Source organism: Amia ocellicauda, chromosome 8 (genome assembly GCF_036373705.1).
Source record: "Amia ocellicauda isolate fAmiCal2 chromosome 8, fAmiCal2.hap1, whole genome shotgun sequence".
NCBI classification, from domain to species: domain Eukaryota; kingdom Metazoa; phylum Chordata; class Actinopteri; order Amiiformes; family Amiidae; genus Amia; species Amia ocellicauda.
In genome coordinates this window covers 10,463,950-10,488,936 of record NC_089857.1, presented here as the reverse complement: position 1 = coordinate 10,488,936, position 24,987 = coordinate 10,463,950, and the positions used below count along the sequence as shown (strand labels likewise).

Below are 24,987 nucleotides of genomic sequence, written 5' to 3'. Positions count from 1 at the left end.
GCCAGCGAGAGGCAGCCTCTTTCCTTAGTCAATGGTCAGGGAGAAGCGTGGGGGAGGGAGACACGGCAAGAGCGGGGTAGATAGGGGGGTAAAACCAACAATAACAACAGCCACAAAACCAGCCAGGAGTCGCCAGCAACCCCGAGGAATTAACCCCAAAGAGCGGCGCGTCGCGGACGTGGAGACCCGTCATCACTCATTCATTGTCGAACACCTCAGCGTCCGAAACGGCATAAACTGTGAGTAAAGAGACCGCTGCTGGGGGAGACGATACTCCGTATGTGCACGTCCCCGGCTCGGTTATGTTGTGTTCATTGTGTATCCATCCACAGTGGCTTTCTGGGAGACATTGTGTCGACCTGGCTGCTGGTCCAGCTGCTTTCGCCCCCCGGGTTGGGAAAGCCAGAGAGAGCCGAGGCAGAGAGACCCGTCTCCCGCAAAGAGCGTTCCTGTTGCGGCTGACGGGGTGACCGAGTTGAATGCATTTCTCTTACGGCGTGTAGGGTTTGAATTCAGGCTTTTCTGGAGCTGAAGTTCCCGATCGGCGCAGATTTCACTGACAAGTTACTTTTGGGAGATGTGGATGAGACCCATCAGAAATGACTGATACTGTGCCATATGTATTCTTGCTTGTGATTTATAGTTCCTCAGATGTGCGGCATTTAGGCTAGAGATCAACAGCATCATTCAACCCAAACTGGCTGCAACGGAAAACGGGGTTTGTTTCTGAGAAAAGAAACCTAAAGGAAACTTTTTTTTTTTTAAAAAAAGAAAGAAAAACCTCCCTCGGTTGCCTTTGTATTAGAATAATGAAGCCGTCTCCGCTTTCACACTCAAAGGTGAGAGAGAGGGAGCAGGGCTTGCGCTGTAATGTAGACATTTTTCATGTTGCAGATGTGATTCTTTCAGCTGATTTAATTAAATTTGGGACCTTACAGTACAAATAGCAATTAGAGAAAAACGGTAGGGGGTCCTGCTAAAATGTAAGAGCCCTTTAATGCCCCCCGCCCCCCATCAGATCAAGTGACAATCATGGCCAATTATGCAGCATGCGTTTCCTGACAGCATGTTGCTCTGTACCCTCTCAGAGGTGAAGGATCTAGTGGAGGTTACAGAAATACGTGCACCCCTTTCGCCATTCAGCTGGACGAGAGCGAGGAGATATGGGTGGTTGCAACTCCAGAAGAAGTGTGTTTTGACAATTCACTTTCTTGGGTCTTGACTTGGTTGGACAGTTGACTGTTGGACCTCTCACTAGTTTATGGTCAAAGTCTTTGGTAACCAACCTGGCATGGAGGGAACAAAGGCAATGGAGGGGAGCCCATCCACCGATGACTTGACTGCAGAGAAAGTACAATTAAAACTGTACTGTCATAATTTCTGGAACATCAAAAGTGTGTGTGTGTGTGTGTGTGTGCGTGTGTGCGCGCGCACAACTGGCCTTTTACAGTCTGAGAGTGTAGCTGTAGGGAAAGTCTGGGGAGGGGATGCTATACATATGAATTGAATTCACCCCGCAGTTGCATTATGTATCTAGGTGTGCAGCTGAACTGACCGCCTGAACTCTCTCAAATTTGCTGACACCATTTCCTCTCGCTGCTCTGTTAAATGGCTCCGTCCGGGATGTTGTTGCTACCCCACAGTGACTCCCAGTGGCACTCGATGGCAGCTATTCCGAGCCTTGCTGGCTCTAATGAGCTTCTTTCAGTATCTGAGTAGGCCTATATCACACGTGTGCTTGCATGCTGGCCAGTGACACGTGTGGTTCTTGGGGCAGTCAAGTAGTGTGTTATTAAGTATGGTGTTCAGTCCTTGAACTTGATAATGCCTGAAATGTAAACCTCATGTGATGACTATAGATGTAAGCGTCCTATCTTTTCTGAAAAAAGAAGAATGTCTCTCTTGTTTTTAGTCCAATAAAGAGCATCGACCCATTTGGAAATATTGTTTCTTTGATCAGCTTGAAGCTTCAAAGATCCCACTCTCTGGTTTTATAGCTAGGTGTTAATAAGTGCCAAGGTGCTGTATACCGAAATAAAAGAAGGATTGAGGTTCCCAGTTGAGATTAACTAAAGGATTATAACACAAAACATGTCAGTATACTTCTTAGAAGCACTTGTCTGGAATGCAGATGAATCTTGAGCTGAGATTCTGGTGATCAAAGAGAAAAATCTTGTTTTTCTTTTTTTCTTCTTTATGTACTTGAAACCAGATCTGATCTCTGGGTTTTCTCAAGGGAATAACCTCTTTCTGAGTTGCCTTTGTGACACGAATGCTGAAGCACATGTGGAGATAAGGCCTGAGCAATCTAGCTTTGTTTGCCCTGTAATGCTTGAAAAAGGAGCCAGCTCTTGTATAACTGCGCTCTGCAAGAATGCTTTTTTTTTCTTTTGATGGTAATAGCTTTACCTAGCAGTTTCAGTTCTAGTTTTACATCTTCATATTGTGTGTGTTCCTGTCCCACAATGTGCCCTTTTTTGACTTTTGTAAAGCCCTATAGATATCTGTTACAGGAGAGGTTTGCTATTTTAATACTTCCAAATCGACCCACTTCCATCTTCCATTGAACATACACTTTATGGTGAGATCCCACTGTCTTGTTTAGATCTTCACAGAGCATGTGAGATTCTGTGCATCCCTCTACAGCTTTAAAGCAGGGTTCTGCTTTACTTGGGTTTACTCTGCTTTCAAAACTTTAAAAGTTGAGTTTGTTGAAAGTGACCTTAATTTAAGTGATTCTTAAAGAAGGCTACTCTGCTGGCATGTGGATCATGTCAACAGTATACAAAGGGGCCTCATGGAGAACAAAAAACTTGCAATGTAGTAATCTTTGCCATTAGAAAGCATAGGATTTTCTGAAGTGAGTGCATTGTTCTGCAGTCAAAATGTGCAAAGTGAAAATGCTAATTATAGCCTGCTTGTTACAGAGACCTATCTCCTTTTCTTTGTGCAGTGTGGTGTTTCCTCTTGAAAAGGAATACTGTGCACAGAATTGCCACAAGCAGGCTAATAAAAGGAGTAGCCACACATACCTTAAGCACACAATATATTGCCATTCCAGCCTCATTGAGATGTTGGTCTGAATACGAAAACAGACCTTCACTGTCAGTGATCATTGTATCTTATCACGTATAAGACAAAGTAACCCACCAGTAATGTTCCTTTTCTTATCACCTGTTACACATTAAAGGCCATTATTACCAATAATTGTATCTTAACACTCCATTCACACAATTACCTGTTGGGGCCACTGTATAATTGAGTGTAAACAGACCTTGTCTTCCAATTGCAACATTCTCTGCACTCTGGGATTGTGTTATTGTATGCTAGTGAATATACAGATCTACTGTAGAACTTTATTTTGTGTTCGTTCTGGTGTAAATATTTAAATAATGCATCTGCAGGATTCCGCTGAAGGACAATATTTTAAATGACATTTTGAGATTGATTTTGAGTATTTGCAATGTTCTGTTGAGCTGGCAAAAATTATGTATTCTGTCACTCACATTTAAAGTCCTCTAAGGAAGCCCTGAAAAGCACGGATCTGATCCCGGAGTTTGTAGAACATTCTAGCGGCCTGCCATATACAGGGTTCTCTTCTCGGTGTCGGGTTTCCAGGAAAAAAGAAAAAAGAAACGCAAAACTCCTTTTCATTTAATTTTTTAAATTAGAGGCCTGCACTTCTCCATAGCTCGTATTTGTTTTATAGAATCTGAGTGTAAAGAATACAGTCATTACAAAGGGGCAAGCCAGTAGCTGTTGTATGTTAAGTGGCATTGAACAGTACCCGCAGCCAATAGAAAGCCATGGTGAGAGCACAGGACATGGGGCTGTGTGCGTCTTCACGTGGTCCATAAAAACTAAAATAAAATCTGCTCCTCACTCATTATAGGCTTGGAAAACCCTCAGATGGTTAACTGCACATTGCCAAAAAGGAAAATGCAAAGTACAAGCCTTTTCATTCGCACTTGGCAGGACTGAATGTAATTACGTTGGAAGCTGCTTTAATGTAGTTTTACCGAATGGTGGGTTTAAAGAAGAAAAAAAAAAGAAAAGGAAAGTAAGTTGCCAGAAGTTGCCAGCCTCTTACAGATGCATTGTCCCTCTTGCATGGGTGGAGCGGAGCATTGTGGACCGGGCCCGTTACGAAGCGTGACTTGGCACTGTATGCCTGGGTAGCGGAGCATGCTGGTCTGGACCACACATTCTGTCTGCTGAACTGTAAGAACGCTGGTGTACATCTTATGGTATCACAATATTTTCAATTTTCATGTGCAAAAAAGAATTCTCATTGATTCCTAACAATATTAGTTCTGTAAGGTTCTCATGTTATTTATGAACTAAAAGCAAGCCATACTGTGTGAAGAGAACCTCACGGGTGCATCTTGCAGACTCTGAGCAGATCACAGCTGCTGACTCCAAAGAGAATGGCTGATTTGTCACAAGGCATTAACATTTTTCTGCATAGCAAAGACTTGAATATCCTTCTATCTGTTTAGTTAATCTTGATCATAAACGCAAGAGGTGGGGAATCCAAACAGACTCTGAACATAAAAGAGGTGTGAAGGACATTTATTGCATCTGGGCTTCAGTTCAAAGGTCAGACCACAGTGTTGGGCTATCCACATCAGTCTGCAGCTGAGCGCTGAGAAGGGTGAGCAATGAAAAGGGTAGGTTAAGGTGGGGTTTTAGGCAGTGCTTTTTTATGATGCACATATTAAGTTTACAGTGCTGTAACATTTTGGAGACTTTCTCCTGTTCAAAGCAAGACAGCCCTTCTGCAGACTCCTTTGAGTCTGTTGTTTAGAAGTCCTCTACTTTTCTCTGGGCCTCAGCAATTGGGCTATAAATACAAGGCTTGAAACCACACAGGCAAGACTGTGTAAATCTGAAATATTTTCAGGTAAATTTACTTCTAAATACCTACATGTGAGACTAATATTCGATCCATTTTCCTTCTCCTATTATATCTCCTAGAATGTGTTTTTGAAATGGGATCAAGAATTTAACAGCAAATTAGGAAAAAAACAAGAGAGGAAGTGGACAATTCCACGATTTCCCCCAAAAAATGACATGTTGGTTTCTTGGGTTGAATCTTCTTGAAACAGAAACAGATTGTACAGCTGGTCCTTTTTGTAAATCTTGACACTTTATTCACAAGCAAAACCTGAATGTGGCAAGCCAGCCTTCCCTTCACAAGGAAGACAAAGATTAAATAAAAGCCCTGTGTTGAGGGGACAATGCCTTGGCTGCATGCTGAAAGCCTCACTGTCTGTGGGGCTCCCCTCCCACCGTTTCGAAGCAGCAGACAGCCTGTTGCAGCTGTGCATGTTGCTCAGAGGCTGTCGGCTATGTGGTCGGGAAGGGAGGTGAGGCGCTAGCTGTGCCTGTTTGAGAGTGTTGTGCCCACACCTTGGGCCGCTATTGTTCTGAAGTTGCAAAGCGACAGATGGAGGTGGTCAGCCTTCAGAAGGATGTGTGATAAATCTGTAGCCCTTTCCCCCCCCTTCTTTCACTTGGAGGCGGTCGTGTGTGCTGATGAGATTAGGGCTTGCTCGAGTAAGCTCTCTGTGTGCCCCCTTTGCTTGTGTGCTTTAGCCACATGCTGGCTCTGAAGCCAACAGGCTCTTGTGAGGCTTCGCGAATGGATGGAGATAAATTTTGCCTGGCCATCTTTTGGAAAACCTGCGTCCTTTCCTTAAAAATAAAAAGTGAAGTCTGGTGCTTCGTGCAGAATGACAGATTTTAAAAAGAAAACTTGAAGACTCAAAGACATGAAAATCCAGCATCTGAATTGTGTATATTTTATATTATGAGTGGTTGAATTAGCATTTTATTTTTTGTTGCACTCCAAGTTTGTCGGCCATATCTGCATAAATGTGTGTGGTTATTTTGCCTTTGTGACTGACCTGTTCCCTTGAGAACGACAGGAGAAAATAAGTGAGTGAACTATGGCCTTGTTAGTCAAAGTGCACAGCACTCCTGTTACGTAAATTTTTCCCATGATTCTGTTCTTCGGCAACATCCTGTTAGTTGGTGCCGGCACTGGAGCTACGAATTCTGAGCCTGAGGGACCTGGGCTGACATCGGGCAGGACGGGCTCATTTGCTGTGAGGTGTTAGATGCTGGCAATGACCATAAGAACTTCCACCAGATCCACAGTTTTCTTAAGATTTTCTACATTTTACAATTGTACAAGTGGTCTCAAGTGGTGTTTCTGGAAGAGAGGCGGGAGTGTTAACAGCTGCCATGACAAGGACTGATTCCTCTTATGAGCCCAACTGACATTCATCTAATGGAGTTTGCGGATTTCACAGCTGTATGTAAATTAAATCGTACAGAGAAGGCTTGCTGGCCACAATGGATGAGGGACCGGTTGTTATGTGATATCCTGTACTCCTAATCGCATTTCACACTTGAGCTCTGATTTGCTTTTCCCCTGTTAGGCGAATGTTCTTTTTGGTTGCAGTTGAATTCTGCCGCCTGCGGTTCTTCGTTCTTGGAGTGTTCTTAGTTTCTGTTTTACACAGAAAGACATGGTCTGTGAGGCCTGTTGTTTATGACACGGCTTTTGTGATGTCATGGAAACCAAATTCAGCTGGAAGACCCTCAATAGGTAGCGTTTTCATCTGATTATACCCCCGACTGTAAGAAATATTTGAATCTGATTCTCATGGAGTGAAGAAGAATAACGGGGGCATTTTATAAAGCAACAGACAGTTTAAGCTTATGGAGTCAGCTTCTTCACACACGTGGCTGACCAAACCTGCCTATTCAATAGGGCTGTTTTTTGTTTTGTTTTGTTTTGTTTGTCTTACCTTGCCCTGCTTAAGCTGTGGAATCGCATACTATTTGTTGTGCTTAAGCATTTTCCCAATTTACAGTACAGAGTAAATGTTTAGTCACCGATGCTTTGTATCCTGAATGAGATATCTGTCTAAAAGGAGAATGCCGTCATACAGTTGATGTGGCACTTCTGTTTTCCTTCCCCCACTCTTTTCTGTATCATCATAAGATAATGCAGTCATTTAGCAGTGAGTGTACTTCCCATGTCTGGATCGTATAAAAACCTTGATATGTTGGCATTTCCCCGGCTACCTGAGGAACATTTTGACCTCACAGGAGATCAGAATTGTATTCCTTTTCCCTGAGGTCAAGTAGCAGACTACAGGAATGGTGTACAGCCATATTACTTTGAAATCCTTTTTTTTTATTATTATTTCTTCCCTCCCTTGTACTCTGTCAATATTTTTTCCAAAATGATGCAATAAGAAACTGTTCCTTTCAAGGCACACAACACAGGTAATACATATAATCTGATTTTGAGGTGTGTCATCAGTGAGGTGGAATGAATGAGCATTAAGGAATTGGGATACAATCCAGTCCATATCTTAGTTTTTAACAATACAGTATAATTTGAAAATGGTGATAATAGGATGAGTTCTATTTTAAAACTGAGAGGTTCTGCGGTGTTGAACATGCCTATATTAGTCAACACCAGTTAAGACCTAGGCTGAAATCTAGTCATAAATGTTCTAATTTAAGTACTTGCTCCATTTGTTTGCTTGACAACATATAATTTACGTGGTTAGTTAACTTTTTGACTTTTTGGCATTTTGTGTCACTCAGTGACTCTGAGACGACTGTACATCTGTCACACAGTGTATTAGATTGACCCCGTCTCTTCTTCTGTATGAAGTTTTCCAAAGATGTGACATTCTTGGGAACTGGTGAAGTGCAAAACATGGTTCTGTGAGGAAGATTATTAAAATGAACACATTGAAAAGATGTTACTCTGAGAAAGAGTAAAACATTAAAAGATAATTATGTGCTGTTTAAGTCCCTTTAATTGGGTTTATGATTTAGGCTTACTGTTGAAATGGAAGTCACCTCTTGTGCATGAAGGCTAAATCTCCTGGTGTTTTTGTGGTGGAAAGTTTTTACTTTTAGGACTTCTTGCGGCACTGTGTGCCCCTATACAGTGATGTGTCTTTGGCTGCCCAGTGAGCTTGAACTTCTATCTGCTATAATCAAGCCTGCATTTTTCAGGGTTGCAGGTTTAGTCCTGCCTGAGAGCTGCGCCATTGCTCTTATTTAATCTTTTAAGCATGAAGACTCTATTCCTTTACAAGAACACTGACTACTATTGTCCCTTTTGAAGGAGAAAGACAGTCAACTGGGATGCATGAAGTATAAAACCAAGGTGAATGCTACTACTGTTGCCTACGTATGTATTTTTTTTAACTAAGCTTGCAAATAATTGCAATAATCCTCCGTCTCAAACCTAATGCTCTAGTCCTCAAAATGATTTCATGGGGTCTTGGCCGAAGATCAAGAATCCACAAGAAGATTGCCGTAAAATGTACATGGTGCCTGTGCCACAGCCCTTCACTTCCTTTACTATATAATGGTGTCCTGAAAATTCTATAGCTGTACAAGAGATCAACACTCAAAACACAAAATATTCCCTGCTCTCTCTCTCCAACCACTTCTGACTATTGAGCACTTCATTCTGAAATCTAACAAACTGGCAATCTCCAGCTGGACAGTGAAATAAGAGTATTTCAAAAAGATTATTAAGTTTAGGAGGCTGTTCTGCCTGTCTTTATATGTGGGCAAAGGGTTGCTCTTATTAGCAGCTCAGCAGCAAAATATTGTATCTGCCACAAGAGGAGCATAAAGCTATCAAGGCATGAGGTAGAGTGATACCCCCACCTGCTCTCACTGAATTTACTGGTTTGATCCAAAACAGCCCCCTAATGAAAGGAAAATGCAAGCTGTAAGCACTCCTGGAAATGAAACGGACAACTGTACTGGCTGCTGTCTAAAGGTGTTGCGGTAGTCGATTTCATTCTGAGGTGTGCAATGCATTCATGTCATCAGCATCGTAATGATATACTTGCACAATAATGAGTCATTAATAAACATTAATGCTTGCTTTATATCTTTAAAAATCTAAATAGATTCTTTATTTCTCTTCAGTTGGCTTCGTGGCTGCGGCGTAGGTCGCACATCTGTGAATAATCTTCTGTGGAATATTTGTAGTTTCCTCTGCACTGTTTTCTTTAGTGTGAGATGGCAAAAGAGTTTTCATTGTTTATGACTGAGGTTTATAGAGTACGTTTCTTATCTTTTAAGAATGCTGTAGACAGTTTAGAAACCTTTACATACAGATAAAAAGGTTAGGTTTCCTAGGCTCAGAGCATGGAAACGGCTTACTTTGAAAAATAAAGTCTTGCATTTAAAGTGCAGTATAAATCAATAGAGGGAAAAGTGCACAGTACTATGAAGTAATTTGGTTCAGAAACACTGCTGCACATATGTTTATATCTAATGTAGGTGGGTGTTTGTGCTATAGTGGTTTTGCAACAGTCTGTATCCAAGCCAAGCACTGCAGAACCTCCTGGGCAATGTCAATGGGTATGCTGCAGAGCAGACCACAATGTCCTATGTCTGGAAGAGAGCAAGAACCTCGGTTTCATTTCACTGGTCATGGTGGAGAACAACATCGATTACAGGAATAAGAAGGGGTTAAAACCAGCAAACTCACTGTGATATATTGAACAGAATAGGACTCTATACATTCTTCCATCCTTACTGAGAGCTACAAAGACCTATCATTAAATCTGGTAAATGACATACATCTGCCATATGCATGACATCTGCTGCACTAGTGTATAGATTGACTGCATTGAAGGAACATTTTCCATCCTTTTCTTTAAGGAAGCTTTTTTCTCACCCCCTAGCTCTGACTGGTCCATTGTTACCTCATACGGACAGCTGACTAGAGACTGACAGTTTGTAATGCTGTGTGCAGCACAAATCCATTCAAACATTTAATTGATCAGGTTGTATTGAACAAACCAATGTAAAGGTTTAAACTACGTTGGGAAAACATTAGTGGCTGAATGCATAAAACAAAATCGTATGTGTGCATGAGCTCTCAAATAAATATATATATATATATATATATATATATATTTTTTTTTTTTAGATGAAGGAAATATGAACAAAGATATTCTTAACTATTGTTGAGTCTGCACTAAATGTCTCAAGGACACCTCCAAATTCCACAGTTGTTTAAAAACGGCAAAAACATAATTGGAAATATAAAGCCAATAAATTCTGTGGTGTGAATCAGCCCCTAAATTCCCCTGGATTCAACTGGTACACATTTGTGTGAATGAGAAACTGGATCGCTGAGGAAGTATAGCTGAACTTCTCATCTTTTATGTTAATAATTTCAGTAATTATTCCCCTTCTCCAGATGCTAGACTGTTCTTGGGTTTATGTCATTAAAGTCTCATGATTTAAAACAAAATGTATAAATTTAAAGTTTGGATGGAAAAGTAAATAGAATGTGAAAATGCATTACACTTGAAGAGCCTTCAGTGTAACTGTATTATAACAGCCTGTTTCTGATGTAACTCCCATTTCTGAAAGCTGCCAAGCCCTTGGGCCTTAGAAGTGGTTTCTCTAACATGAGACACATTTGTGGCACTGGTATGTTATGTTGTTGATGCAATGCTCTCCCTCCTCCTAATTCTTCTGCAGAGTATTCTTCTTATCCTCTTCTGTACTAACAAAACAAGAGTGGGGGGGATTCTCATTCACCAATAGGTAAAACGGGTGAATACACACAATCAACAGAGGTGCTGTTCTGAAAAGGACATGGTCAAACCTCAGCGACAAATCATTACACTAGTAAGAGCATAGTGAGGTAATCCAAACTAATGGTTTTCAGACGAAAACAGCTGCTACACTGATGAAGTAGGTCCTCCGTGAGTAATGACTGGCTTAGTTCACAGTATTACTGGTGGGGTAAACACTTTGGTTAACGTCCCACAGGCCTCTGCAACCGCAGCAGTCGTGGACATCGAATTGTCTGGTTTAAAAAACGCACTTGCAGAGCCAGTACCCGTTACTGAAATCATTCGATGTGCACCCCTCCACTGCAGTCCTTCTGCAAAGAGATGCGTCTACTCTACCGTATTCAGATATAACTTTTGCCATTTCCAACCTTCAGTGAGCTGAGTAATGGACTCTAAGGCAGGAGCTTATTTTAATTTCTGCTTTACCAAGTAATTACCAGGCCTTGGTACTGGGAAGGCTGCTGTCATCTGTTTAACACAAATTAAAGCTTGCCAGAGTTGCAGATGGAAATTTTGCTGCTGCGGTTGCTACGTACAATGTGATTTTGTTCCTAAAGACAGTATTCTTGTGGCGATACTCAAAGTCCTGGTGTTGTGTTGAAGGTCACGATTGGGTCCCCTTCACCAAATCTGATTTATGATAAAGTGACCTTTCTGTAACTTTCATTCTGCTAGTGGGGCTAAGCTCCTATTATGTCTACTACACATTTCTTGCAGCGTTCACACTTTCCAAGTCTGATTAAACTTCAGGAAACCATACCTAAAAAAAGGGAGGTATTTTGAGGCCTGACCTTAAAAAAAGGACTAAGGGCAGAACTGAACACAGTATCCTGTGGTTTGTAAATCACTAAGGTTTGCTCATCAAAACCAATGAATTGCATTAACTTTCTTTTTCCAAGCAGGCATTAAAATACAGTACCATATTCATGAGCTACTGCTTTGTAGCCTGTTATAAAAAGTCATCTTTGTCAAAGCTCCATCACAATCCTCTTCAGTTGCTCCGGTCTAAATTATGCACATTGACACATTGAGCTTCACCCTGTCAGGCTGCCATATGATTTTATAGGCAAATAGGTTTCAATTCAAATCTATGGACTCTCAGTAGGGTACTTCTAAATATATAGGGCTACTGTGTGACCCTATTAAAATATCCCTCCATATAAAAATTACTGCTTGGGTTTTAAAGAGCTCTTGAGGGGTTAGAACCTACGTCTATAACCTGAGGCTTTGAAGTTTGTTTGGTTTGGAAGCCAGAGAACTCATGAGTTCTTAAGTACTGTGCAAACGAGGCTGACAACAGGGTGAGTTACTTGCCCACTCCCCACCCCTACCCCCTCTACTGAAAGACCACATGCAGGGGAGTGGAGCTGTAGCAAGGGACCAACTGGATTGAACAAGAATCTGGTATCTGGAATAGTTTGGTCTTTCTTTGATTTGCCACAAAATTGATGCACATTGACATTAGACATAGGCTGATATTGCTCAGATTTGCTGATCATATTTTTGCTGTACATCGAGAGAAATTACGATGGTAAGGTGGAGGTGGTAGTGCTTAAAGAATATTTCCCCTATACATGTGTATATTAATTATATAATGTGTATAAAAAAAATCCTTTTATGTTTTTTCTTTGAAATGACTGCAGTATTTGTAAGTATCTGGGACTTGGCAGTCTCTAATCAAATCTTGTGGTTTGGGTTTTCAAGTGTACACTTACCATGAAACTGCTGGATCATGTGACTGCTGGAAAAGAGGGACATCTGACTGCCATTATAAGGCCTCAGGGAGTGGTGGTGTACCTGGTCTAGTAGGAGCCTGAGCTTGCATAATCGTAAACCTGATTTCACACAGCTGCACGACAGGAGCGAAATCTGCACACTGACACTGAAGTGAAGGGACAGAAAGACTGAGTCAGAAAAATTACCTCATGCTGGAACTAGACCAACCTTTTGGCTCAGATTAGTTTTTCTCTTAGTGACCTACATTTCAAATCTCGGGCAACCTCTCTGCCTGGCTCTGGCATTACTATACTATGCCTTTTAGTAAGGTTTTGTAGAGTAACCAATGCTTTCAGTTTTGAGTATGGTAGTCTGTCAGTAGTTTTATCAGAAAATGGGGAGATTAAATGGAGTACAACTGAGTGATGTCAAAAAATAAATTAAAAAATCCCATTTTCTTTTTTCCCCCCAACATTTCTCTTTACCCTCATCACACTAGCGTGTTGCCTTCTACAAAGCTAGTGAAGTGCCTTGTCTAACAAAGGAAAAACAAACAAAAATATTTTTAAAAATGAACATTGACTCCATCCAGTGTGAGTCTAGAGAAGAATCCGCAAATCAATTTTGTACCGGGATTCATAGGACATGGTGGGGCTCTGATTCACAAAGCACTTTAATCTGGAGAAAACCTTTATTCTGGTTCCAGCAACATTTGTAAGAGGTTCTGAATTTTTTTTTTTTGGCATTTTACCTCCCTTTTTATATTCAAATTTAGTAGTTCTATTGTGACTTTTTTTCTCATGTATTTACCCCTCCTTTTGTGCCTGTTGCATAGCCTACTACTCCGTGTTGTGGCTGACTGGTCAGTGAGGACACAGTACTCCAAAAAACTAAACCATGGAAGTTAGAGAAAGTGAATGTACTGTGAGCCTTTGAAGCTCTGCTGGCAAAGCCTTCAAAGCTCTGAAGTTTCCAATTGGTTCTTAAAATAATTTAAGTCGTAAATTTCCGACAGCCGACAAGCTGTGTGCTTTACGTTGCCAGTGTTATTCTTTTCAGTAAAATAATTGATCCGGTTGTAGTTTCAGATTTCAAGGGGGTGTAACTGGTAGGCATGCTTGATTTCTCTATTTTCTGTGTGTATTCTTTCCTTGTTTGTAAAACAACAATACAGAATAATATCATGGCGCCGCAGGAGAACAGCGTGTCAGCACAGTCCATTTCCATAAAGGATGCCACACACAAGGGGAAAGCTATTAACAATATCATTTTCATAAAAAGGCCTCTACATGCTAAGGATGTGCATGGTACTGCTCCCCAGTGGTGTCTGTGATTTAGTCAATTGGTGGTTTGTGGCATGTATAAGGTATGGTGTAGGACTATCTATGCAATATAGCAGAGTGCGTCTTCTCAACCGCTTTGAGGTTTATACATTTTTTATTTTGTTATTTAAACCCTCCAAATGTGGTATGGCCCATTAGGAATAAGAATAGTAGGGCCTTGGCAGGGGGGGCAGGGTGATTTGTAGAAGGGTCAGAAGGGCAGAGTGTGCCTCTGCATCCACATGTTGCAGGAATGTATTCCTTGCAGGTTGAGAACTAAGGATTCACTGAGAGACCAAACTATACTCTGCAGTGAGAGCACCAAGGATGTCGGCGTCTGAACTTGATAATAGTTGAGCTGTGGCCTGGAGCCCATTGAGGGATACCTGAGGATCACCCCACAGCTCGTCCTGCTTCATCTTACTTCTAAGTCTCCGGTCCAAGCATTTTCATTCCTAAACTTGCATTTAATTCTCCAAATCTGGGTTGCAGTGTATTGACCAAGACGAGGCAGAGTTAAACAGCATGCACTGTCAGCTGTGGAAGAAGATGATAGAAAGCAGCTGCATATAAACCTTTCTTAAGATGTGGAAGAAATGCCCCTCTTCCTCCATGGTTAACGAAACATTTTGTTAATACACTTCCTGGCGGCCTCCTAATGATTGACTTGTATTTCACACTGTGGAGATGTTTTGGGCACTGGGAAGTCTGCTACCCCTACCCTCTTTCGTGTTGAGGCAAAATTTCAGATGCTCATGATTATTTTCTTCAGTAAGCATTTGTCTGAGGGGAAACAAATCTGGGTTCCTGGACTACTGAGAAGCAGATGTGGAATCCAGATAGTCCCTTTCTGTGCATTTCAGTATTTTAAAGGCATGTTGCATCTTAAAGATTCTATCTGCCAGCTCTGTAGACAAAAGCCAGCATGCCATGGGGGCAAGGATGTGCTTCATGTGTAATGGAACAGCTCTATAAAACCCATTTGAACTGTGTTCCTTGTCGTGCAAATTAAGAGGAAATTTAATTGAGCAGTTCTCAGATTCTGTCTGCAGAAATGCAGTTTCATTCAGACGAACCATTGAATACTTTCACTGAGGGATACCAGAATGTCTGTTGTTGTTGCTGTATAGAAACACTCACATGGTGACAAACAAACAACTGCTTTTTAAATCAAGGTTTGCCAGTGGCTTGACCTGACAGTCCAGATTGCTTTTGAACAGTTTTGGTCAGTTTTCAAATAAGTGGAGTCCATCTGAATTCATGAGAACTTCACACGTTTATTTACAAAGCTGAGCTTGCTGAGTCCAGTATTTTTTGGTAAAATACTAAACAGTCAGCTGTATCAACTTAAATTTAATTTGCACCAGAAAATGCATATATACCTAAACATCTGTTAAAATAGGAAATGGCAAATTGGTTTGCATTCTGTGCACTTAAATGCTCCCTTGAATCCATTAGTGTGCGCCCTCTTATCCTGTATAACTAACAACTGGGTTATCAGCCATGAATTACTGTCCTCATGCGTACACACAAGTATTTTGAAATCTACTCTTTGGAGATGCATGGCTCATTAAAACTCCCTACTTAATGGAGTGAACACAAACAGCAAGCTGGTGCGCTTATTGGTACAGTGACAAATTCTGAACTTTCGTCAAGTGGCAGCTCCAGAAGTGTGTAAAAGTAGTGTGCCCTTAGCGGGAGCTTGGATGTGCAGAAAAAGAAACTGAGAAAGAAAGGCCCCTTTGTGGTGAGTGAAGCCACAGTTGACAAGCCTGCAGAACTCCCAGAGTCCCCCAGGCCTGCTGGAACTCCAGCTGTGAAACGGCTGGAACCTTTGCCACATGGAGGCCAGTACTGTCTTCCTCTGCGCCCCCTGTGACAGAGCACAGCACCCCCTCCCCCCTTCCTCCCCCGGCCTGCGGTCGCTCAGGGAGGACCCTCTTTGTGGAGGCAGCCTGCAATCACTCAGGGGGCTCCAGACACTGGTGAAAGCAGCAGAGCCAGCAGTGGTTTGATCAGAGACATAAAAGAGCACAATGTCCTGGGTGGCCAGCCAGTACAGTGTTTCCAGAGAACCCCAAATCATTTATTTACATTTTGTAGCTCCACCCCTGAGCTGTTTGAGGAATGAGAGTTGGAAGTGTAAAACACTTTGGTCGATAGAATGAAATATGAGTTTTGTCCTGTGAAGATGAACTTTGTTTTTCAGTATAGACGTTTATACTGAAAGAAACGGTCGGGTTTCAAATCCCATTGTGCTAGTCTTCCCCGAAATGGTGTTGTAACACAGAGGTTTTCATTTTTCAGTTTTTCACACTGTAAATGGATAACTGCTGTTTGGCTGTATATGTAAAGGTAATTAAATACCAGTGACTTTCAATGCTGTCTCTAGGTAATGTTTCAAAGCCAAAACAAATGTTGGCCGTGGTAGATGATTTGAAATAAGAATGGCATATTTAAGATCCACCCTCATTAACCAGCAAACATGGCTGACGAAGAGGTGAAAAAAATTGTAAACATTCCTCTGAAAAAATAATGCAAAGGCAGAGATGGAAACTTGGATGAAATTCTGGTCAATATGTAAAATGAAGATAGCCAAAATAAGTTAAGTTGAATTATTATTAATAATGGTTGGTATACTATTGGAACCCTGAATTTTTTCTTTCTGTTCAGTTTGATTTGTGGAAATGTACAAAGACTGTAATATTAAGTCATGGTCTGACTCAACCAGACTGTAGAGGTCAAACTGGGATAACTGTTTTAGCTGTTTCCTTTCTTCCTCCATTGGATGGAATTCCTATTTCTCTGGCATATTTTTTGGGAAGTTATTTGTCCTCACAGATTCAATAACAAAACGTTCTTTACAGCATATGTTTTCTATGTTAAGAGATGTGATTCACTTTAGTTTGTTGATGGCTTGCCGATTCACAGTTGAACACAACATGTATTGTTCCATTTCATTTTCATGACCTGTAGGCCTTTTTATCTTTTTACTACACTATATTTAAAGGCAAGTATCAATTAATATATTCACCAAGTGTAATGTGCAGTTTGGCATACTGATTGTGTGGAACTCTTTAAGCAATAGAGCCCATCAATGTTGGCTCTAACATTTGATAGATGATGTGACTGGAGTCATGCTTCCCAAGCCGAAGGTGAAAATGCCCGCTAGATCTGGAAGCTGATTGGCTGTTGGCATATATTGCTTTGAGACCATTTTTCTGTATATTTCTGTCTGGAGGAGAAGCAAAAAATAAATATGTCTGGAATAACACAACTCAACTTCAAACCACCTATTAAAGATGTGGGGCGGCGCGGGGCGGGGGGGCGGTAGTCATTTTAACATTTTTGAAATGATGAAGCCCATGAAGGGAAGTTATAACATTTCTGGAACGAATAACAATTACACACTCAAAAATATTGGAAACAAACCTGACATGAATTTGATGTATTGCCATATCCGTACTGAAGATATGCAAGTTTTAGGTAAAAATCATGATATGAAAGATTGTAAAATCAGAAATGAGAAAATATGACCAAACTAAGTTTTAGTTACGGATACAGATGAAGGTATCATTATTTTGATTAATTGTGCCAATTTCTATATTAAATTAAGGTGACGTGATAAAATTGGAGCTACAATGTGGTCTGGGCTGAGTTAACTAAATCTGTACATTTTCACAGGCCTAACTTGACATTTGGGCCTTTGATGTCACTGAGCTAATGCCCACTGTTAGGGTTAAAATGAGGCAGGTAACCTGCTGATGTGACGCAATGGTATGTAGTGTAAGTTGTAGCACAACTGCAACAGCTCATGCTGCTGTGTCCCTTTCAGCAGGAAAGACCAATCTTCTGTGTCTAATAATGGTAAGATTTTTTTTTCTTCTTTTAAATAAGCTGACAGATGCAGATGTTGCCATTCCTGACAAATAGAACTGGCTGGATGGCTCGGGCAATAAAAGCAATGGAGACAGTATGTGTATTTTCATGATTATCCGAGGCATACATCACGATGAACATGTGAGGGCCAGAGATTGAATTCAAAGCATGTCAGGGAAGGAAGTTCAGGAATGTGACAGTCTGTTTTTTTTTTAAGGATACAGTAGTTCAAAGGACATATGGAGATGATCAGGAAATGTGACCATTAAGATATATTTATATGATCTGTGAAAGCCTGACGTTATGGAGAAATGCTAAAATTCCACATGTATAATTACATATAATGTTGAAAATAAAGTGGAAAATATTTATATTCAAATATTAAGTGAATTGGAATTCAGGGTTAGGTATTTGTTTACAGCATTGTTTAAACGTGAGTCAGCCATTAAGATGCAGGGTTGCATAAATCACTCCTGGTGCTGGTGGGGAAGTGCAGACTCCCTGAATGCTGACACTGTGCTGCTTATTATATTCATGATGGGGAAACGCTGTAATGGGGAGATGAAAGGTCAGATGAAGTCTTCCTAAAAGCTCAGGAGAAATGGCAGCAGTGGCTCACAGTTGGGCTGCTGAATGCTGTTCTTGAGGCAGGGGAATGATGTGCGGAGAGCAGCAGGCTCTGGAGCTCCACAGGCCTGGTATTTGACATCTTGGTGACATGTGGAAAGAAGATTGCTGTCTTTCACTCAAACCGTGCATTGATCTATGAGCCTGATAAAACCTTTTTGCAACGCAGGGGGCTGAGAGGTTTCACTTAAAGCTGTCTTTGGGAGAGAGTGGTCTGTGGTTCATTGGTGAGTGAAGTGTTTGCTTTGGCCTTCTGCTCTTCAGCGCACAACTTGCAAAGGCTCTGGAGGCTGAACTGCCATTTGTCCCACGAAAAGCCTGTTTTTGTTCGTGGGCATGTGTTGTTCCTGCACGTTACACTATTTTGAACTTGAATTTTGTCTATCAGGCAGTGATAGACAAGGTCTGATCCTGTAACTTCCATGAAAATGGTCTCCATGTGTATGAGGGTGTGACATGCACAACCAGCGAGAGGCTAAGGATTAGTGAATTCAGTCTCCAAACGATCACCTAATACTTTCTTTTAGATTTGATCAGTTTGCAGGCAGAAGTAATGTAATGTGTCTTTGCCCTGTTCACTCCCCTGCAAGGCTCAATTAGGCTGTTTCCTGTTCTTGAACCACTTTTCCAGTTCTTTGTCAAAAGGTTTTTATGGACTCGGGAGGAAAGAAAATTAAAACCAGAGGACTTCTTAACTCTGTGTGTGTGTGTGTGTCATACATACACACATACAATCGTTGTGCATAAATTCTGAAAATGACCTGTTTCAGGGATGTGTAATATTTTATATTTTATACAATAATTATTATAATGTGGGTCATGCCATGTGTCCACCCCCCCTTTAATGTGAGTAACATCCCTCACCCCTTAAACTCCATTTAAACACACAAAGATCATTGAATTCATATTGCTCAATAATATGTATTCATGCCAAAAGATACAAACGTAAAGTGAGGCGGAGGTGTGGACGGTGCAGCAGGTGTCAGTGTGTCTCCCTTGTTGTGTTTGAAGCAAGACTCATCCTGGCAGAGGTAGTATTAATTTAAAATAATAATAATAATAATAACAGTGATAAGAAGAATCCCAAACAGTCCGCTTCCTGTTGTTTTGTTAGTCAAGTCTAGTCATTTTTGTTGACCTTTATTATAATACACAGGACCCCTCATTAGCCAGCCCCCCATTGTCCTTCGCTCTTCCTCCACCCGCTTGCTATCAGGATGTTTTCAGGTCTGTTGGACTCGGGCTTTCTCAGCGGGGGGATGACCCTTGTGCTTAGTCAAGAAATCTTTGCTTTGGCTTGGCTGTAGCAGTGCAGGCAGCTGAAGGAGGACACCCTGTAGCCAAGTAACCCAGAGTGCCAGGGAGATCAGAGATACCAACCGTAATATAAACACATTTTATTTACAGCCTGGTTTATTTTAGGATGGTCTTCCCAAATTAAAACAAAAAAAACAAAATTGCAGAAAAAGGGCTTATTCTGCAGTAAAGTTTCAGGACTTCCCTTTTCTCACTCCACACCTGATTGTAGCTGGTGGAATGTGTTTATTGGGAAGGAAACTGCTATGCTGAATTGTACATGAATGGTCTTTTTCCATTCCTGAGTGCCAAATCCCAGACTATCTGTTTCATGTTTCACACACAGCAACACACAGTGTTTGATCAAACTTGACCTAGCACTTAGCTCAAGTGTGCATGCCTCCCTGGGCATTTCTGAGCCTGTTGCAGGATCATTAGGACAGAGTTGCCTCTATTGGCCCCTAAAACCTCATTGAAACTGCCAAGGAATGATTCCCAGTTATAATTTTGACTTAGATGGCTTGTGCACCTGTGCAACCATATACTTTGAATTTATTCATCATCAGGGATTGGGGGATGGATATTCAACACAGGTATTATATGATCTTATTTGTTCTTATATATTTTTCCCTATAAGAACAGGAAATCAAGTGATTTTGTTTTTCTCTGTAGACTAGATTGTTATAATTATTTTTATTTGTAGTAGCACCCCCAGTTTTAAATAACTATATACAGGTTTTTATCACAATCAATTGCTGGTGGGAGCAAATAAGCGAGTCTTCGGGTTCATGCTGTGCTGCTCCACCTCCTCTTATTGCTCAGAAACATGTGTTGTTTAGGGTAAGGTAGAGGATAAATTACTGGGGAAAAGCAACTTCTGTACTGTAGCCAAAAATGATGAAACCCCAGCCTCTTGTTAGGGAAAAGGATACACCAGTGATTGTGTCTAACAAGCTGCATTGCTCTGCTTTGTTAAAGTCATTGTTGTTGTGTTTGCAGGTATCGCACAGCCCAGGTTTGCATAAACCGTCCAGCAGACTGCTGTGAGAAACAAGCAAAAGAAAGGTATGTTCATTTCCATAGATTAAAACCGTTCAGATGATGCAATTCTTGGAGCTGAACTCCAGTATTTCTTCTCTAATAAGATCAGATGTGGACTACAATCTGTAATGCTCACAATGTTTGTCCTAACTCCATGTTTTTCTTAGCACAGAACAGTAGGCCTACATGTTGCATTAGTTATTTAAACATCCATATAAAATATCTGAATTTGAGTTAAAAATATGAATGCTACTTGAAAGTAATCTAGCTCAGAATCTGCCATGTAGCAATCTTCTCTTCTGAAGTACTACTTCCTAGCTGCAAATCGGAGACACTGTGAGTTGGTTGTTTGAGGAAATTATAGTGTCCTATAAACAAGTAGGTTTGTATTCTGATTTTTTTAAATAGTGTATTTGTAGTTACGGTGCTTTAATTATTTTTTTCTGAAGGGATAACTATAGGTTTGAATCAACTGTGTATTTAGCCTGAATGTGTCACTGGGTCAAGGGATCTACAAGGTTATTTTCCACCACGTAACTCAGTACTCTTATTGCCTTGAACTTGAGTTTTCAGGGAAAAAGCCTGCCCTGTATTTGGCCTCTATCTTCTGTATGTTCCAATACTGTAGTTTAGAGTTACAGAGTAGAATAACACGCACAAAAACGTACACTCCCTAACTGTTTAATTTAAACTTTGTAAGGGTGATGCTTGACATCATCTGTATGGAGCCGTGTGTCCGTCCTTTTATTAACACAAAGGAGTGATATTTATATTGTCTAAGGCCACCTGCAAAGACCATTTTAAAGAGGAAACTGTTAAAATAATAAACAGAATAATCAACTTTGTCGGAAGTTCTCGGAACCACTTAAAATAGCTTTCTGTGTAGGTGTTTTTTTATGTCATTTTAAATCTGTTTTGAAGGTTGTTTTTTGTATGCTTTCATATTGTAAAAAACAAACCTCAGAGTATGACTAAAACAGGCTTTGATTTATCATATATTGCCATAAAACCATTCATGTAATTAATTTTCCTATACAAAAGCAAACTGCTGATTAACATGCATTAATTGGCAGACACATATCTTTAGGAGAATATTTAAGAGTCTTTTAACATAATTTGTTTTAATTTACCTACAAACAACAGAATAGACCATCAACAAATCAAGACCCAAGGAAGATATAATCAAATGCTTTCAATTATTTAGTTCCTGTTTTTTGTATGTTGTGGTCAGATCTTATGACCATACTATTAACACTGTTTTATTTTTGCACAATTTATAGTAATTGGAATCTGTTTTTGTATTGTTATGTCCATATATTTAATTTGTAAATCAAATTGCTTTCACTTTGAAAAGAGCTTCTATTTAATGTTAAATCATTTCTTAGCTTCTGACTGGTTGGCAGTGGGTTTTTCCAGTTATTTTTCTCAGTGGGATGTAGCATTAGGAATAACTTTGGAATAAGAGTTGAAATGATCTCAGTGCTGGAGGGTAATGCAATACTTCCGACAGTCCCACTCAATAGATATTCAGTGTGACAATCTGCAGACTGTGCTCTCCAGAGTGTATTCCCAGCAATATTGCATGATAGTAACTGAACTGGTAACACTGTTAAAAATGACAGTTTAAATACGTCCCATATATCAGTGTCTGCTTTCAAAACACACAGATGAGCCATATTACTTGATCTTGTAGCCAACCTGTTTAATAACTTAACATCGTAATAAGTTGCAGATGTCAGGAATTATTTTATTCCCTCATCTAGATTCATTTATATCGGCATTTGATCGGTTCATAAAATATATATGATAAGGGACATAGAGCTCAACCTCACGTGATTTCAGAAAGGAAAAAATAAGCATGTCTACACACCCTGGTAGGTTAGTATATGGTTTACTCCGGTGTATTGATCCGGAGCAGCCAGAACTTCCAATGCTTTTAGAAATCCGTTAAGTCAGTCCCATGAGATCTGCCTTTTTTGTTTGGCCTCGTTATTTTGCAAAATATCAAAGACGCCAAGACTCTCAACGCACTGTGTGAGCAGACCCTGTGTCCTGCGATTGTAGACTTTCATGTGCATACAAAAACAGGCCGTATTAACAATTTATGAACTGGCTTCATAAGCGCATATCCTGTAGTGATAAATGAAGGCAAAAAGCCAGTGGCAGCTCAATAATAAATGCAGCATGCATCAGTACCATATGAGTGTCTGTAGGCACACCTTGTGCTAGCTAGAGTACATTATAATGCTTATTTTACCAGTGTGTCTGTGCCTATTGAGATTTAATTTTGCCATTAAAAACCATGTGTATTTAAAAGTGAAATGTTTGTAGAAGTATGGATGTAGATCTGCGAGCAACGTTTCGAGTGCAGAGGGTATAAACGCTTATGGTCCATTGGCTTCGGCTGCAGTTAATATTTGGTGAGTGCATGTAATTAATGGCAGACTAAGTGTTTCTGTCCGCAGGCGAAATTTATAACCCTTAGCCCTGCTCCGAGAGCTCCACTTTCCACTTCATTGTTTTCAGAACGGTCAAGGACTGCTTAGTTGATATAAAATTGGTTTAGTTCATTATGTGCCACTTATATAGCAAATCATTGACTGAGGACCCTGGAGTTGGCATGCTGATGAATGGTAAATGTGACCCAAGTCCATTAAATGCATTCTTTCAATCAGAGTTGTCTCTTAATAGTTTTTGTGGGGGCAAGTTCTGGGCCGGTGACGCGTCGTATTCCATATAATGTGAGGAAAGGTCCAAGATCACAAGGTAAGGTTACAGTCTGTCTCCAAGGCATTTTGGATTTTGCAGAGCCAAGGAATCACCCCCCCCACTCCACTGTGGTTTGAGCACAAATAGGTTAAACACTTGCCTGTCCTCCCAATTTGGTTAATGGAAGGAAGTTTTGGAGCAAAGTCTCAAGCTAGAATTTCACTCTCTCCGCAGGGAGCTGTGAGGTAGTGGCTGGGAGGAACACCGGTCTCCCTGTTAGTAGTGATGATGACTCGTGGTTTTCCTGTTTAACAGCTGTTCCCAAGCAACCCCTGCAACCCCACTTTTTTGTGCCATTAAATGGAATGGGTTATGATCTCACCTCGATATACAAGGGTCATTTTAGCATTCATTAATTTTTTAAAATCTGAATTTCTAAAAATGCAGAACCAAAAATAATTAAAAATATAAAGTCTATGGACTGTAAAGTATTTTATGGAAAAAAAATTTTATATCGCCTAGATATTTTCCTTCATGTTCTGGAATGGAATCCTTATTTTTATGTGTGATTGGTTCTGTTTTTCTCGGTTCTCATAATCGAATAGGGGCTGGCTATCTCGCCTGTTTGCTGAACTGAAACTTCCAATTGTAGCCTGTGTTTTTTGGCTTATGTTGCCATCAGATTATTTTAATGAATTTAGTAAGAAACAGAAATCAATCCTGCACAATGAGGAGACAATTGCCTCTAATTAAAGACATGTGTCCTTCTTCTTAATTTTGTTTTAAAACTGAAGAACCTACCTTTTTGATATTAATGAATATAATATAACTGCATAATGAGTGAATATTTACTTTCAGGTATCCTTTGTCTGTTTACAGCCCAGATCCAGGTTTAACTTCAATAACTACTGATATAAACATTGTCATTTTCTGTTTCCTGTTGCTTTGACTGCTCTCTGGACTGCTTGGTAGCATTATACTTGTACTGCTCAAGTGTGTCTGGTTACACTGTTTGTGTATGTTTTACAGGACTCTTTTCATGTAATACCCTGGAGGGTGAGAGAAACAAATATGCATCACCATTATCAAAAAGAGAACAATACAGTCACTATTGGGAATGAAGGCAGTAGTGCTGTGGAAAATTTGCTATTATTTTGACTGACAGGTCTGTTGAGCAAAGCTGACTTTTATTTCCCTGTTGGCTCTGTTGAATTTTAAGTATTGAACTTGGTTAAGTTTATGTAAAACATGTACTGTGCTTTTAAAGGTTGTACATTGGTTCCAGCTAATAGAGGAAATGGCTGATTGTGACGTTTTTAAAGATCCTGTTCCATCTTAACCACAGTTAGAAAAATTCAAATCAGTCCGAACAGCCCGCTTTAGAAAATGTCTGAACATGTCAGATAATTGTGTGGGAATTTCAGGAATAATCTCCATGGCATGATTGCCAGAGTTGGGGAAATAAGGCATTCCTTTACTCCTTTACATTCGTTTTCAGCTTAGATTCAAATACGAGAACTTTGGTCACGTATCCTCTGTTTAAAATGGCTGTTTTATGCCATACCTGTTACACAAAGTTTCACACAAGGATTCTTCACTCAGCTTCACAATTCCAAACCACCCGATACTGGATGTCAATTTAAAAAAAATGATAAAATTGCAGTCCAGGTGAACTCAGGTCAGTCTTCATACATGAGCTAGGGAAAGAGGGCTGCTGCGCCCTGCACAATACTCTATTCACTTCA

General features: G+C 40.4%; 1 protein-coding gene across 2 annotated transcripts in view; it reads left to right on the top strand.

Annotated features, from left to right (window-relative positions):
- LOC136755412 (LHFPL tetraspan subfamily member 2a protein) overlaps positions 1-24,987 on the top strand; it is a 53,951-nt gene continuing 28,964 nt past the window's right edge. The window contains exons 1-2 of one of the 2 annotated variants that reach the window (XM_066711975.1): positions 1-239; positions 20,492-20,557. The gene's annotated coding sequence lies outside the window, so the exon portion shown is untranslated. The remainder of the gene's footprint in view (positions 240-20,491; positions 20,558-24,987) is intronic. The other variant, XM_066711976.1, reaches the window with a different exon arrangement.